The sequence below is a fragment of the Pipra filicauda genome, unplaced genomic scaffold, assembly GCF_003945595.2.
Source record: "Pipra filicauda isolate LSUMZ 115617 unplaced genomic scaffold, ASM394559v2 scaffold9_size5747161_pilon, whole genome shotgun sequence".
Taxonomy (NCBI): Eukaryota; Metazoa; Chordata; class Aves; order Passeriformes; family Pipridae; genus Pipra; species Pipra filicauda.
Window position 1 is genome coordinate 627,362 of NW_024105198.1, and position 16,059 is coordinate 643,420.

Sequence of the window (16,059 nt, forward strand, 5' to 3'; positions counted from 1 at the left end):
CTCTTTGATTCTGAAACCTTCTCTCTGGATATGGTATTTAGAACAACAAGGGATGTCACAGTGTGTGTGACATATAAAACAGAATAAAAACAATAAGGCAAAGACATACTTCAAAAGAAAAAAAAATCACATCCCATTAGGTTTCTTCATAACTATCAGTTAACATATCCTACAATAATCACTGGATTTTCAGTTCCAGTTTAACACCCACTGCCACTTTTGCTAATGCTCTGTGAACCCTCACATATCCCAGACTAGGCTTCCTCCACACCTCTCCACCTGGACCATCAGTTTCCCATCTTTGGTCCAGCCAGCACTGACAGTCACATGCTGGGGATGATTTACACTGTTTACATCAGGCAAATCATCCTGAAGGGAGTTCTCTACATCCTCATCTCCCTTTCAGGGAAAGCAACAGTTGTGATGAGGGCAAAGAGGACCATCCCCTGTTTGGAAGCACCACACACAGGGTGCTCCAATCCAAGAACCTGGCATTTCTGTGACGTCAAGAGCCAGCACTGAGCATGTCCCTGAGCATCCTATAGTAGCTCACAATATAGTACACTCAGATTATAGTTGAACAACAAGTACCACATCCCTGTTTAAGAGATGCATGAATTATTGATGATGTTCAGGAGCCCTATTAAACTGTCTAGTGGGCCAGCAAGAACATTCAGTAGTTCAGATGCATCAAAATGAATAATAAAGCTTTCTATTTTGAAGTTTGGCCGTTAGAGAAAAGAACCCTGGCAAATATATAATTTTGTGTAATTTTACTTGGATGCTCACTGTAATAGCCACAGTATTTATGACACCATGAGTCATACCCATACACTCCTCAGATAGCAAAGACACCATTATCCACACTATTTAAAATCAGAGTCCTTATGCAGGAAAACATTCTACTAAAGGCAAGGCCTGCTTATTTGCCTTAAACTATAGGCTTAGTCTATAAATATGTACTATTTCTGGACGTACATCTGTGTCAGCCATGAAATGCATGCAAAGAAGTGTTAAAAAGGGAGAGTTGTAAACATTATGGGAAACACCTTCTAGTAATTCTTTAGATCCTGCCTATAAAGTTGAGAATCCAATTAAATTGCCTTCTTATTCTTCAAACCAACCCTTGTCACGCAATAATTAAACCATAAAATAAAGCCTCTCAGAAAAAAATAGACCATTGCACATTCAGAACACGATACCCAGTCTCATTCTGGCAGCACTTGCGTGTTTCACGGAGTGCAACTAGAAGACAGAAAACAAAGTTATCATCTTTATTTTGAAAGAAGGACAGTGTGGGATAAAGCTGTTTTGAGGGACATTTTCAGTAAATTTGGGACAAAAGAGATAGTTCTCCATTCAATTCTGGTAGACATTCAGCTGCAAACTTGAGAAGTTCCTGCACTGAGGGTCAGCACCTTTCTTTCCTTCCTCCTCTTCACATAAGGCGTAGGTGACTGTGGCTCCTGAGGATGTAACCCCTTGCTGATTGCCAACACAGTTTTCACAGCTTCCAGGGACCTTTCTGGGTAAGATACTGCACACAGCTTCTAGGATTTCACACATTTATTCAGTGCTGTTAATAATCACTCGGTGTGAACCTGAGCAGTAAAATATTTATTCTGAAAGACTCAATGTCTTGTTTCAAGGAACCCTTCAGCAGTCTGGGACTCAAAGTCCACCTCTACCACTGCAATTACAGTGCAACAGTGATCAGTATTCGGAGAGATTTTGTCGCATGATATTCTAAGACATTTAACAGGATGTGGTTGCTACGTAAATGTTATGTAGCTTTTATTTGCTAAATCCACATAAAACTTCCCTTTTTAATATCCTTCCCCACTTGCTTGCAAACACCATCCACATAAAAGTCACTAACTTGAGAAAATGTTTAATCTGGAGTTGTTATATCCAATGTCAAGCCTCAGAGACTCCGCAGAAATGAACCATATCACCCAAAAAGTCAACCTTTTGCGTTTGCAGAGCTCTGCCGTGACCAGTTACTGCCTCAAACTCCAAGAAACAGATTACTGAATCCGGAAACACTAAGTACTCTCAAAAGCTTTTCTGATAGCCAAAGAATTGTTAATAAACAAGTAATTAAGCGTTGGAAGACACTAAAAGCCTAATGCATTTCCACAATTACATGTGCCCTAACACTGTCATTGCAGTGGATTCTCATATAGCAGTACAGCAACAGTTATTATAAAAGATGGGAGCAACTCCTCCAGGCAGTACTTTTTCCTTGGATCTTCATCTTTTCCAGAGTCAGCATCTACATTTGTGCAACAAAATAAGAGGAAAACAGAGTCTTTTGTCCAAAAAGAGCTACCTCCTCCTACTACCTCTACAATAAAAATAAAAAAAAAACCCACCTCATTCATTTCTATCATTTCCTTTCCAATCAAAAATCTCTCATCCTGACAAAACTGAATGATCTTAGAAGATTATATTAAGATTTTCAGGCTTGACCTCTCAGCTACCCATCTTCAAAGAAATCACTGCCATTACAACACACATCCAAGCCCCTTAGGATGCTTTTCATACCATTAGGAAGTCTAGTGTTCAATTTAAGCATTTTCTCATTTTTCCTCAATCAGCCAGAAGCAAAAAAGAAGTCCCTGAGCAACACAGAGAAGAAGGGAAAATTCTATCCATCTCAGTATGCAGTTTTCTCACAGAAATCTTGAAACAAAAATCAGAGGTGAGTATAGCTCCTATAATTATTATTCACAAAGTGTTTCCAGTGAGCTTTTTACTCATCTCTGGGAGATGCAGTTTCCTGCATCAATGTAAGATGACATTGTAAACCCACTTGCAAATTCTATAAGAAGGTTCTGAATTCATCATTGCTTGGGGCAGTGATGTGGCTGGTAGTCATCTCCTGGTTGAAATTACCTTCTGGAATCCATGGCCCAGGACACAGCCTATACAGGAAAATGTTGATGAAGCTGTACAGCAACACTATTTAGAGACTAAGCAGACTGGGGCTTGTTTCTTTGCTTGTTTATTACAGATACACTGAGTCTTTCATTTAGATTCTGGAGTTAGTTCTTCCTTCAGCCACAGCTAATAGCCAGATGACAAACAGAGCATTAAAGCTACATGACTACCCAAGCTTGTAAAGCCTTATTAAGAGATCCTTTGGAAAGCACAGTAGAGGTGCGCTGGAAAGCATTACACAAAAATTTAAGTGTTTGTTTGTCTTACAGGCAGGACACTTCACTTCTCCTACCTCAATGCTGTCGGGGGGGGGGGGGAAGCTCAGGAAAGGGAAATCCAGGAACATGAAACAGTTTGGGTGGGAGTGTTGATCTACTGGAAGGTGGGGAGGCTCTGCAGGGGCATTTGGACAGGATGGATCCTGGGGGTGTTTAGCCTAGAAAAAAGGAGGCTTGGGGGAGATCTTACCACTCTCTACAATTCCCTGAAAGGAAGTTGCAGCAACATGGGCGTCAGCCTCTTCTCCCAGACAACTCACAACAGGACAAGAGGAAATGGTCTCAAGCAATGCCAGGGGAGATTCAGGTTGGACATCAGGAAGAATTTCTCCAGAGAAAGTGTATTAAACATTGGAAGGGGCTGTCCAGGGAGGTGGTGGTGTCACCATCCCTGGAGGTGTTCAACAAATGACTGTATGTGGCACTCAGTGCTATAGTCTAGCTGACAAGGGGCTGATCAGTCAAAGGTTGGACTCAATGATCTTGGAGGTCTTTTCCAACCTAAATGATTCTGAGATTCTGTGATCATATGCATTTACTGAAGAGTTTACATGGCAGGACAATAAAACAATCACTGTAAGTCATCCTCTCCTACTAAGACATGCATTTAAAAACACTCTGGTCTGTGAAACCACATTTTCTGAGATGAGAACATACAGAAAAGGAGTCACATGAGCCCAAGCAGCCTAAACAGCAACAGAACAACCCCCTGTAAGCACATGGTGCTCACTGCTTCGTCAGGGAGGGAGACAACTTGCCCTCCTGGTATCTCTTCTCCAAAATTAGCATCATTAGCACAGTATTCACACTTTCTCTTTCCCAGCCCACAGGAGGTTTCACTGAAGTGCTGCAGGCACGGTATTTGCCCTGCCACAGCTGAAAGAGCCAGGGGCAAACATACCTTATCCATTCCAACCAGGGGCTCAGGCCATTTCCCCCACCCAGGGCACAACCTGCAGCTGCACATGGAGCTGCCTCAACAGACATGTTCCTCAACAGACAATATAACAACCTCTTATCATAACTATGCTCTAATCCAAATTCCAGTAATCTACACAACAAAAAATGCACACTTATCTTTTAATATGCATAAAGGTATGCTTAAAGTTTTTAAGACTTGTTTGTTCTAATATCTGCACCATAACTAGAAAGCATCTGCACTGTGAGATAGCAGCAATTACTCCAATCTAACCTCACTTTGCTTGCACACAGCACAAGGTTATCACTTCAGCAAAGGATTTTACAGCATAATACCCACACAGTGAAAAACCTTCAGAGAAATAGAGCTGGGGGGGCAAGAAACACTCCCCAGGTAGAATGGCTATTACCCTTAATGCATTCGTAATTTGGTTTAATATAAAATCTGGAGATTTCTTTTTGCAAAATTTATTTTTATTCAGCTTTTACAGAGAGCTACATTCTTTTTCTGCGCCCCGTATCTGCATCAGCAATCATTATAGTAATATCTGCTTAACATGCCCTTGCTCATCAGCCTAACTTGAAACATGGTCTGACTTGGCAGCATGATGAGGAGCTCGTCCCTGTGCTTTCCATCATGTTTAGGGGTATTTGCTGTTGGACTGCATTTGCATACATTAGATAATCACAGGTGTCCCTACCGCTAAGACACCCATAAAACATTCTTTTAAGAACAGGATGAATCAACTCAACCTAAAAAGGAGTCTCAGCATTCTTAAATAATCATGGCATCTTCATTTTGAAAAAAAACCCAACTTTTAAGCATCCACGTCTTGAATATTATAAAGACTTGTAGGAGGAATACTCTATAGCCCCAACAGAGCACATGTTTTATTTAAATTAGCATTACACCTAAGAGCTTTAGAACATATTTTCTTCTCAGGCAGTCCTTATTACTTTGTGACTGTTTCATATCACCCCTAAATAACATTGTCACCAGCTAAATGAATAGAGTGTGCTATACTTACAGATGATTTACACAGAACTAAAACATGTATCAGGAGGCATATTTCTACCCTGAGTCTCTAGACACAGTTCCCTTTGGCATCAAAGGAACTGCCCTGCCTTTCTGCCCTGAATTTCTAACAAGATAATTTACATATGCACACATTCCTGAGCTCTGGCATGCACAACTTTGCACAAAGTTGGAAACCTCCATCTGGGAAATGCACACTGTGTGCCTCACCCTGTTCTGAACATCCTCTAAAGCCACTGCTGGGATCACTTGGCACAGCTCACAATAGGAACTCCTCTGCTTCTGGGAGGAGAGGGGGAAAACAGACAGCAAGAATAATGTCCAGGCTTATTCAACAATCACATGGCATGTATTGGAGCAGTTAGAGCTGTAGGGACTTACAGACCCACCTATATGAACAAAAGAACCCTTTCCCCTATTGAGGAGGTCAAGCAGTGAAGAGCCGGGTACTGAATACCCATCATGTCTATAAAGTGCTTCTGTCTTCCCACTGGTCCTTTATATGTTACCCTAAGGAAGTCCCAAGGACTTCTCCAAAAATTTTGCAGATAGTAATGTACAAAGCAACAACCACAGAAGAAAATATACCACGTGAAGAAAGCAGGACCCTGAAATAAAATAATTCTATCAGTAAAGCTGACAATCAGGTAAGGATAAATCAAACTGTGGTGTGTTGGATACTAGGGCAGTGATGGTAGCAGAGGAAGTGTCAGCTGAAGAACTGATAACTAGAGGTATAACACCTGCAACATCACTCCTCTGATTTAGCTGCTCAGTGCCCTGGATAATACATTCTACATGCTAACAGAGGTATTTTTTAAATGCAATTTCAAACCTATCAATAAAAAAATTGAAATATATTTTTCTACCTGCTTTGCACAGTTCAGACCTTGTTTCAGATTTGAAGGAATCCTGGAGAAAACACATAATCAGTAAGTAGTGAATGAACCCCAAAGTAACAACAAAGGTGCAGAGAGAAAAGGCCCTCAAACCCTCCACACGCCTCCTCCGGCAAACTTGGCTGCCGTGATACATCTCAATCTCACACTGTAGCAAAGTGCACATCCTGGTAACTCCCACAGCCTCCCACATTCTGTGTGTCAAGCCCTGATTCATCAAACCACTGATGGAGAAGAGCAGCTGTGCAGCTTGGGGCCAGTCTGTGGGGCCAGCCCGTGTTGCTGGTCACCTGGCCACCACATGCATGCCCCAGGGATGCTCTGCCATGGGACAGCAGGACAGACACCTGTAACCCCTCAGGAGATGAGGAATACTGGTTTGGGTCTCTCCCTCTCCTGTGTGGCCATGATTTTCATAAATTTTCAACGTCTCACTTGTCAGATTGTATTGAAACTAGTCAGAGCTTGAATGCCAGAGGAATCTGTCAAGCAGCATGATCACTTAAGGGCTCATAAGCAAACACAAGGATTTCTCCATCTTGCCACACTGCAACCACCTCAAGGAGACTCAAGGGAGAGAAACAGAAGCTTCTACTCAATCAGGTGTGAGGAGTCCTGTGGATAAACCTCAGGACTGGCTCAGAAACAAGTATGTGGCTGCTTGTGCTAAGCAAAGCAAGGAGAAAGCAGTGCTTCTGCAAAGAGGTGGTTACACAAGAAAATTTGCCATCTTGTAAAATTATCCTTTCCTCAGCCACAAGGTTTTAGGCATTATATCCCCCACTGGGCAGTGCTAAAACACATTCACAACAGTCAGGCGTACGTGACACTGATCACTGCTGCCAGTATATTAAGGGTATATTAAGATTATTATATTCTCACCCTGCTTTTTTTATTATTTCCTAAGCATCTGCTATTTGCCACTGCTGGAGACAGGATACCAGGCTGTCAGTAATTGTTAATGTCAAGGAAACAAATGGACTGTTCAAGACAAAACTGTGAAAAAGCAAAGGTGGCAAAAAGAGACAGAGAAAGGAGTAATCAAGGTGGAATCATATAATCCCAGAGATAAGGACAAGGGGTGCTAAATGAATAAGAAATACCAGGGTGAGCACTGAGGGGATGGGAAATAGAAAGCAACACCCCAGTGATCAGAAGATGAAAGGTTTTACTCTGTATTCCTGCTGGAAAGGAAGTACCTCAAGGGCAGAACAATGGAAAAACATGATCAGGCTAAGGAAAAGACACAGATGAGGCGAGGAGATAGACAGGAGGGTTTTGGATGGACTGAAAATATTTGTCCAGTTGTAAGCAGTCAAGATGGACATGAGACCCAAAGCAACATCACAGAGCAATTGCTGGAGGACTGCACTCCTAAAGAATGAAAAGAAAGTCATTAAATTAGACACCAGCAGAAAACCCAGAGCAGACAAAAAGTGTGGGTAAACAAGAGTGCTCAAAAACCAAATTTGTAATTTGCTTTATCTTTGTCATGGTCGATTTTATGAATACCTCAATAGCAACATAAGCCTGTCCATAAAGTCTCTCCTGGAAAACCAATGGCCACCTGGAAGCTGAAAGCAATAGAAATCATTGTGACTGCAGGGACCCCTGTATCTGCATGTGATGGGATCCTCAATCAGCCTTTTGAATAATCCCGAAATTATTTTTTTCATATATTTAATAAAGTGTAGGGGGTGAAGGGGGGCAGCAGCTGTGCCAGCACTGCAGGCTTGTTTTTTGCAAACAGCTCAGTGACACACCACACGCTGACTGTAAGAATACCACGACATGGAATTACCACAGAACACTTTAAAAGTCACTGATAATTGACAAGATGTAATTTTAATGAGGAACCATCAGTGAATGGAAGTGCTTTTAACTGGGCCTACAGAGACAAGTTTCACAGCCCAATGCAACTCAGAACTGGCTTAAGTGATAAGTATTGCCAAACTTAGAGGAGAGCAGAGTCAAACAACTCAATCTCCTTCATATGCCCAGCCTTATCAGAGATCAGACACTAATATGGAAAAACACAAGTCTACTTGTTTAGCATCAAAGAATGCAACGGCAAATGATCTGCTCCACTTACAGAAGGGAGAAGTGTATGTTGAAAGTTGGAGAATTAAAAATATATATGGGAGCCAGGGAGATAAATGGAACACAAGGTCTCAGGGCCATGATCTGATGAAAAGCCTAGATGATGGAAGAGAGATAAGGTTACAAAGGTGGTGTTTCTATGTATGGTGTTAATGAAAGGATGAGTAAAATGTGGGATTCTGCTGTCCCTGAATAGCCACCTCTAATGTCCAGCTTAAAAAGATGCTGAAAAACAGAGAGAAATGCATAGAATTTAAGGGTCTGAAAACAGATTGTGTGAAAGAGTTTAAATTATATGATCACTTCAGGAAAAAGAAGGCTAATCAATGATTTGTCCACATCATGGGAAATGATTTCCATTACTAGCAGGCTTCTTAATTAAGTAGACAAAGGATGAAGATGTTTCAACATATGGAACAAAGAAATAAACTCAGATTGGATTTATTATTTTATAAATCACCAGAAATAATTACTCACCAAAACAACTACCCTCAGGACACCTCTGAGTTCCAGTTATCACCACTCTTTAAATAAGTCTGAACATTCTTCTGAAAGGAAAGGAGAAGTTGCTGGGTGAAACTTTCTACAGCCTGCGTCATCAGGAGGTCAAACAACATGATCCCAAGAATCATTCATTCATTATGAACCAAAGACTACTAGACAATATTTGCCATATTGACACTACAACACTCAGACTTACTTGCTTACACGAGGTTTTGTATTTGCCCATAGTTGTAGAAAACAGAGAATATGATGATTAACTTTTAAAAATAGGCAAGTTATCAAGACAAGATCTCTTTGGTACAGATAAATTCACATTTATTCCAACATTCAGCTATGATTTTATTGTCATAAACCAAGCACATAGTACTGGGTACCATAAAATCCAAAACTACAGGCTTTTTCAAAGTGAGCGTATATAAAATTTAAACCATAACTGTAAGAGTTTCAGTAAATCTACAATAGCCCCCATCAGAAACATTAAGATTACAGCCTTTCAGATAACAATGTCCACAATAACTGTGTGCAAAACACTATATACATTAAAAAGTGGATAATTAATATGTTTCTGCATTTTATTATTTTTTCTTTTACAAGCAATGGCTGTTATAAAATCATACATGTTTGCCCAGAGCTTCCTCAATGTCGCATATGCTGAAAGAATAGAGCTGGACATTCGTGGTCAAATGCTGCAGCTCTTGGCATGAAAACACGCTCCTGAATTTCACATTTTGTCTGAAACAAGCCTGCTGGGTAAATCCCAAATATAAAATTTTTTTTATGGGACAAATCTCTCACTAATTGCCTTCTCTCTGCAGCAGTAACTCCCTGAATACAGTCAAGGTGTTGGCAAGTGGGCAGGAGCAGGAGATCCACAGAACCCACTGGCACAAACACATAACATTCACATCAGTCTCTAAACTGACACAGATTTTCCCACTTTGGTTTCACCATGAAGCCTGGAACTTACAAGTCTGGAGGATATTATTGCTCTTTAATGGGGCAGGGGAGGAAAGCCTGACTTGTAGTACCAGTCAAAGAGATTGAATATAGAAGTAGCAATATCAGGTCCCAGTGAGCAGAAGCAGAAGGGTATCTGCTACTGGGATGCTCAGTGGCAAACAGCAGCGCAGGCTTCACAGCCCCGCTCGATAACATGGATGGACAAAGCAATTCAAGTTCAGTAAGGCAGAGTCAAACCTGGCAGAGTCAGATCCTGCACTAAACCCCTCAGAGGATCCTGGAGCAGCCGAGGTGGAGCTGGCAGTTGGCTGAATGTGGACTGAAACCAGCCTGTGGTGGGGTCCAGCTCATCTAGTGCTGCTGCCACCACCCCCACACCTGATCTCAAGCCAGTTCCACAGGATCCATCTGTGGGACTGGAGAAGGCTGGGTATCTCTAGTCTGCATTTCCTCTCATCTTGCTGCCGACTCCTACAATAAGCAGGAGTAATGGTTCTCTCAAAGTGCCTTTTTGTCTGCTGTGAAGAAAACCTAAACATGAAGCTCCAATCTGAATGCTTGCAGAGTCAGATTAACACCTCTCTGTCTGTCAGTGCCAGGTAATTACATCTGTAATGACCAGTGAGATCTTCCATAATGTCACCACCTAAGGAATAAAGCTGGGACAGAGCACAGAGACCAACTTTGCCACCACTTGAGTTGGAATCAAAATTCACTACTTGCTACCCAACATCTGTGGGGAAAAAAATAAAAAATCAAAATACAGAAACTGTTCTAAAAGGAAGCAGATTACTGGAACCTGTCCTGCTGCTCAGGACACTGAACTGATGATCAATATGTGTCCTGGCTGGAGATAAAACCAGCTGAATTAGCTCCTCTACAACCCAAATTCATGGACTGTGGGCCAAGAGTGGAAAAATCTTGGGTGAGAGTGTGGCAAACTGCATCATGTCCACTGCTACCCAGCTCACCAGTGAAGTGCAGTTTTGGTGTGCAACAACCTCCCACCTCTATCTGTCCTTTTATCTATTGTGCAGAAACCATAGAATTCATACAATATTTATAGCATGGAAGGAGTGTTTCAGTGATGGCAGAGGTGATGTCTTTTCTCTAATGTTTGTTGACTTATGGCTAAAATGTGCAATTCAACAGCTGAGGAACGTATCATTTCTATTCATGCTGCACTGCTCAGAAGAGAACACATTACAGTCCATGTCAGCTAAACAAAGGTAGCCAGATCCTTGGACACATGCCACTGCAGCTATGTAGTAAAATTATGGTGCCTTGAACATTTTATGGTCTCCAATGATAACAGCGTTTGCACTGCGCCGATGGTTCAAATTAATCTGATTCTCAAAAGTTACAGCGTTTAATTAGGATTGGTAATAAAAATTATAGCATTGAAAAAGTATTATGACAGCATCAGTCCTGAAACAGGGGTGGGGGGAATCAGTCAGGGTTAAAAAAAAACAATAAATTAAGACTGACTAACAACAAAAGAAAATAACCTTCTGGAACAATAAACAACAGATAGCAGCTGCCTCTTACCTTTGGGGTGGAAAGTATTTTTGTACCTCAAAATATTTCTTTGATGTGGGCTAAAACTCTCTCTACAATACAGTCCCTTTCTGTGAATTTTCTAAGCAACTAAATCCTAGCACCATTTTTACTTTTATTGCCTTTCAGACTGGCAAGAGTAATATAATGATTCATCATTAAAGTACTCTTTAAGCAGCTTTGTTCCTATTTGTTGCTATATATATTAAATAGAAATCGGTCTTTGAATTCACCTCTAAAGTCAGACTCAATTTTTTATCTAACAAGAGTGGTATCTCCAGTCATCATCTGAATGCAGCAAAGTGAGAAAACCTTTTGCATAATATAAATATCTGCATTCACTAAGAGGAGGCTGATGCCACCACCTACTGTGAATGCATTTTATAAGTGGTACAAAGCCAGAGAGATTTCAAATGCAGTAGCACAGTCTCTTGTAGATACTCCAGGCACTGTCAGAAAGGCACAGTTTCATCTCCCATTCAACAGTTTCCGGACCAGAGGCTTGGATCACCTGTAGCTGGTTTACAAGCAGTATCCAAACCATAAAAATGCAATGGTTGCTGAAAGAGTGCAAGCAGCTAAGGACTGGCCTACGTTTACCTCCCCACAGAAACCAGGGAAAATAGTTCTTGAAGATTCAATCTACTTCCTTTGCCCCTGTCTGTTATCCATTCCCTGCTCCACCTGAGCAGCATGTGACTGGCCAGCCATTCCAGCATGGTTTGCCGGGCATTTGTCTCCAAAAAGGCAAACCCTACAGAGATCTCATCACCACTGCTACCACTGCACCCATAAGAATACAGAGCTCAGCCCCATTTTGCAGCAGGGCACACCAGGGAGTCCCTGCCCTCAACTCTACAGGGTGGACAGGATGGGACTGTCAGGCAGAGGAAGGTTATCAGTACAGTGTGTGTGACATGGAATGCTGACCAGTTATTATTGTAACAAATTTCAGCTTTTTAAATGACCATTATTAACTCTAGCAAATAGCTCTCAACTTCCACATAATTTGAGTTTAATGCAAAACTTTATTACTGACCAGAGAAGCTGCTCAGAAATAATCAGTAGTATGTACTGATTTGGTTTCCTGAGTGGATACGAGTATGGCTGTCAGGAACATATTCCCATCCACTCCTTCAGAACACATCACATGGGAATACGCCCCAACATTTTGCTGTTTTAGTAAAAGGACCTTTTAAAAAAAACACACTTGCTGGAATAGAGGCACAAAGACCACCAAAATAGTTGCCACCCAGCAATCGCCAAATTAATTTTGAATTTTGAAATCTTGTTCATGAGAAGCATTCACTTTAACCAACCAGTTCTAATCACCATTCTGCCTTTGTGCAAATAGCAGTAAATGGGATGACTAATATATATTTTTTCTAGTGTTTCCTGCACAGACAATGGTATTACTTAGTGCTCACCAGCTTTTATAAATGCTCTTCTAGAAAAAAGTCATGCAGATCACCTTACAACCAATACTACACTGAGATGCCACTGAATGTTCATACATTTGTGTTTTCACCTCTCTGAGTGAAGCCAGGAGGTTTTTCTCCTCTTCATGGCAGAAATTAGTGTTGCTAGGGAGTATTGCTGCCCAAATCTACCTAGTATGTGAGCAAGAAGGGATCCTCTTCCTCAGGACAGAGAGGAGCAGCTACTTCCCAGGTGTCATCACAGCCTCCATCCCCAGCAGGGGTTTTAGCTTCTTTATTCATACACAGCAGTGAACCAACCAGACCCACTCCTGCTCCACCAGCTCCTACACAGAGATCTTGCAGAGAAGAAGAGGTCTTCTCTACAGGATCCCAGAGGAGGGTGCACAAGTGTCCTGTTCTTGTAAAGAAGGAAGCTCGCTCTTGTCTGTAACTTGGGCCCAAAATAGAGAGAAAAGGGGGATTTTACCTTTCCCTATGAGATATGTCAGTGCTGAGTCAAACATAGCACAGCAGCCCTGGGGAAGCTGAGGAAGCAATTGCAAATGCTCTGACCAAACTGCTCAGGTGGCAACACTTTCCAGTTGTTACCTGAGCAAAGAAAACAAAAGTGACTAAAAAGATTTGCAGTGCCGATGACAGTGCTGCTCTTTTTCCTCAAGAGTGCAGTTATGAAAGACACATTTGTTCTGCCAGGATGCCACAGAAACACTTCTGAAACTGTTACACAGCAATGGCACTGTTGGCTGTGCTGTCTTAATAGATCTGCAATGCCAGAAACACACACAAACCTCTCTCCATGTGATGCAGGTACATAATCCAGGCAGCACCTGCCTATTCTGAGCAGCAAAATTTCCTTGGCAGAGTCTGCACTCAGGAGAACACACAAACATACATATGTGGGTCAATCAGGACAACAAAATCAAATAGGTATTCAATACTCAACACCTGCTTTTCCAGGGAAACGAAAAACTTTCCTTTCAGCTTAATCTTTACAGAATAAAGCTCCCACCAGAGGTCTCAAGACAAACCAAAAAAAAAAGCATGCCCTGACAGCGAGAATGGAACAGTATTACTGCTGCCGATTTTGTTAGGGATTTCTCAAGAAGGCAACTTCCTAAACAAGCCAAAGGAAATTTGATGGCATTGGTAGTTTTTCTCTCCCAGGTATTGCTGTAAAAAAATCCTCAAGCAAAGATTCCAGGTGGCAAAGTACTTAGCAGAGTACTAAACTCCTCTCCAAAAAGGTGGAACAGCAAAACACAAAAACCAGACACAGGATGCTTCCAAAATAATTTTCCTCCTCTACTTCCAAAAACCAAGATCAACCTTTAGAACCTCAACATTCCCTCTTTCTCAGAGAAGAGCACCTTTTTTCTTCCTCTTAGTGTAATTTCACTCCTCAAAAAAGCCACCTCCCTGTCAGCAACATTTTCTGTGTAGGTGCCCTCTGTCCTCCCCACGTCCACAGGAGCAGAATGAAAGGACCTGTAGAGTGCAGTGTGTCCCAGTTTCCAAACCGAAGCATAACCCATCACACTGCAGCCAACCCCTTTGAAAGGTCATAAGCCAGGAAGAAGTAAAAGCTCCCAGGTGCATTCCAGAGAGATCAAGGCAAGTTTGTTTTTCAATTAAGTGCAACAACTTTATTGCCAGTCATGAAAGGTATCGCTCAGGTACCTTTTGCTTTCTCCTCCCTGCTGCACATGCAGGAACCACACATACATTTTTCTGCCTGGCGTTATAGACTTCAAATTAAACCCTGTTTTAATTTTTTAAAATTTTATAGCCCAGAATGAGGAGAGGACTGTATCCCCCTGGCAAAGATCATGGCATGTTGCACAGGCAGCAGCACCTACCTCCGTGAGCCGACAGAGCCAGCAAGTCCACATAATTCCTCTTGGATGGAGACATTTACCCCAGCTCAGAAAGCCGGGGCTCTCCTGCCGTGCCTGGAGCTTCGGACACACCAAGAAAGCATCTTCTGCGAGCAGCGCGGCTCCTCTCACACCCCGAACTGCAGCAGCGGCAGCCTGAGAGAGCAGCAGCAGTTGAATTGCTGCACATGTATCTCTGCAGATTATTTCCTGCTCGAACACTTGGCGTAAAGGCAGATGCTCTTAACCCTCTGGAGGCCTATGCCTTTGTCCCCCCTCGGCAGGAGGAAGCTAGCAACTCCAAATATTCTGCGGTGAGGCCAGAGAGGAACGACTGGAGACACACAGGGCATCTTCCGAGAAGTAGTCCCAACCTCGTGTGAGTTGCAGTCACTTCGCGCTCAGGGAGCCAGGCATTCCCACGGCAGCCCACAGCATCCCCGGCCAGGCAGCGCACGGTTCCCGCTGCATCACCCGCTGCGGATCCCCGGGCTCCGGCAGAGCGCTGCCCTTGGCTCACACGGGAGCCCCTGCGAGGGCCCGCAGGACGGGGTGTCCAGCGTGCTGAACCTGCGGCTGGAGGCCAGGGCCACGCAGGTGAGGGACACGAGAGGGGCACAAGTGACGTGGCAAGCCCAGCAGGGCCACCGAAACTCAGGCAGACAGAGCTCCTGCTCCTGGCACAAAGCTCTCCGGTCCCAGGCGCTGCCCCATCACCTGCAGGCACCCACACGGCGGGCGGGCTGGCGCTGCCCGGATGGCACTCAGCTGGCGAGCGTCAGCACCGCTCCCTCTCACAGCCTGCGAATGTGACTGGAAAGCATGGCTGAAAACATGCTACAATTAACAGGAGGGAGGGAGATACTATTGCTCTCCTGCTAGTCTTAAAGGCACATTGCTCACATGCGCCTGTTGGGGATGCAAACACCCACGGCTTCAGTCCCAGCATCTCACCCATCTGCAGGCAGCCGAGAAGCCCAGGCAGGAGCCCTGTCCGGGTCCAGGGGAGGAGAGCACCCCAGGAGTCAGGAAGAGAAAGGGCAGGTAGTGGAGGAATCCCTACATCAGGGGCTGGGGGCAAGGCCTGCCACACCTTCACCACTGTCCCAGGAGCCAAATCAAGTCCCTGTCACTCAGCCTGAATGCTAACCCCCATCACTGGCCCCTCCACCAGCATCCCAACCAGACAGGGGTCAGACTGCCCACTGCTGCCTGTATCCCAGAGGGTACCAACCGTGTCTTCCAGTAGGCAAGGAGGGCCTGGTACACCCTGGGGCCATGGTGCCCCTCTTCTGGTCTTGGCATGAGGGTCAGGTTAGTGGCACTGCTCCCACTCAGTCTCAGCCAGGAGCTGAGACACTGAAATCCATCGTGCCACCTGAGTTCAGCAGGTCTTAGACTGGGTGTAACATCTGGCACCACAGCCACCCTCCTCCTGCCACAGGGCTGGGGCCAGCAGGCTGTGCACCAGCTCATTGCCACATGTTCTCTCTTTACTCCTCCTGATACCCTCTTCTGAGTGCCTTGGGATACTCTGACTTGTCCTTT

At 43.5% G+C, this 16,059-nt stretch overlaps 1 protein-coding gene across 3 annotated transcripts in view; it reads right to left on the reverse strand.

Annotated features, from left to right (window-relative positions):
• Positions 1 to 15,325, reverse strand: part of HTR2C (5-hydroxytryptamine receptor 2C) — a 204,571-nt gene extending 189,246 nt beyond the window's left edge. Inside the window, exons 1-2 of one of the 3 annotated variants that reach the window (XM_039378138.1) lie at positions 14,494 to 15,325; positions 8,652 to 8,719 (exon numbers count right to left, since the gene is read on the reverse strand). The gene's annotated coding sequence lies outside the window, so the exon portion shown is untranslated. Of the gene's footprint in view, positions 1 to 8,651; positions 8,723 to 14,493 lie in introns of all 3 variants that reach the window. The other 2 variants (XM_027721883.2, XM_027721884.2) reach the window with 2 other exon arrangements.
• Positions 15,326 to 16,059: the final 734 nt, after the last annotated feature.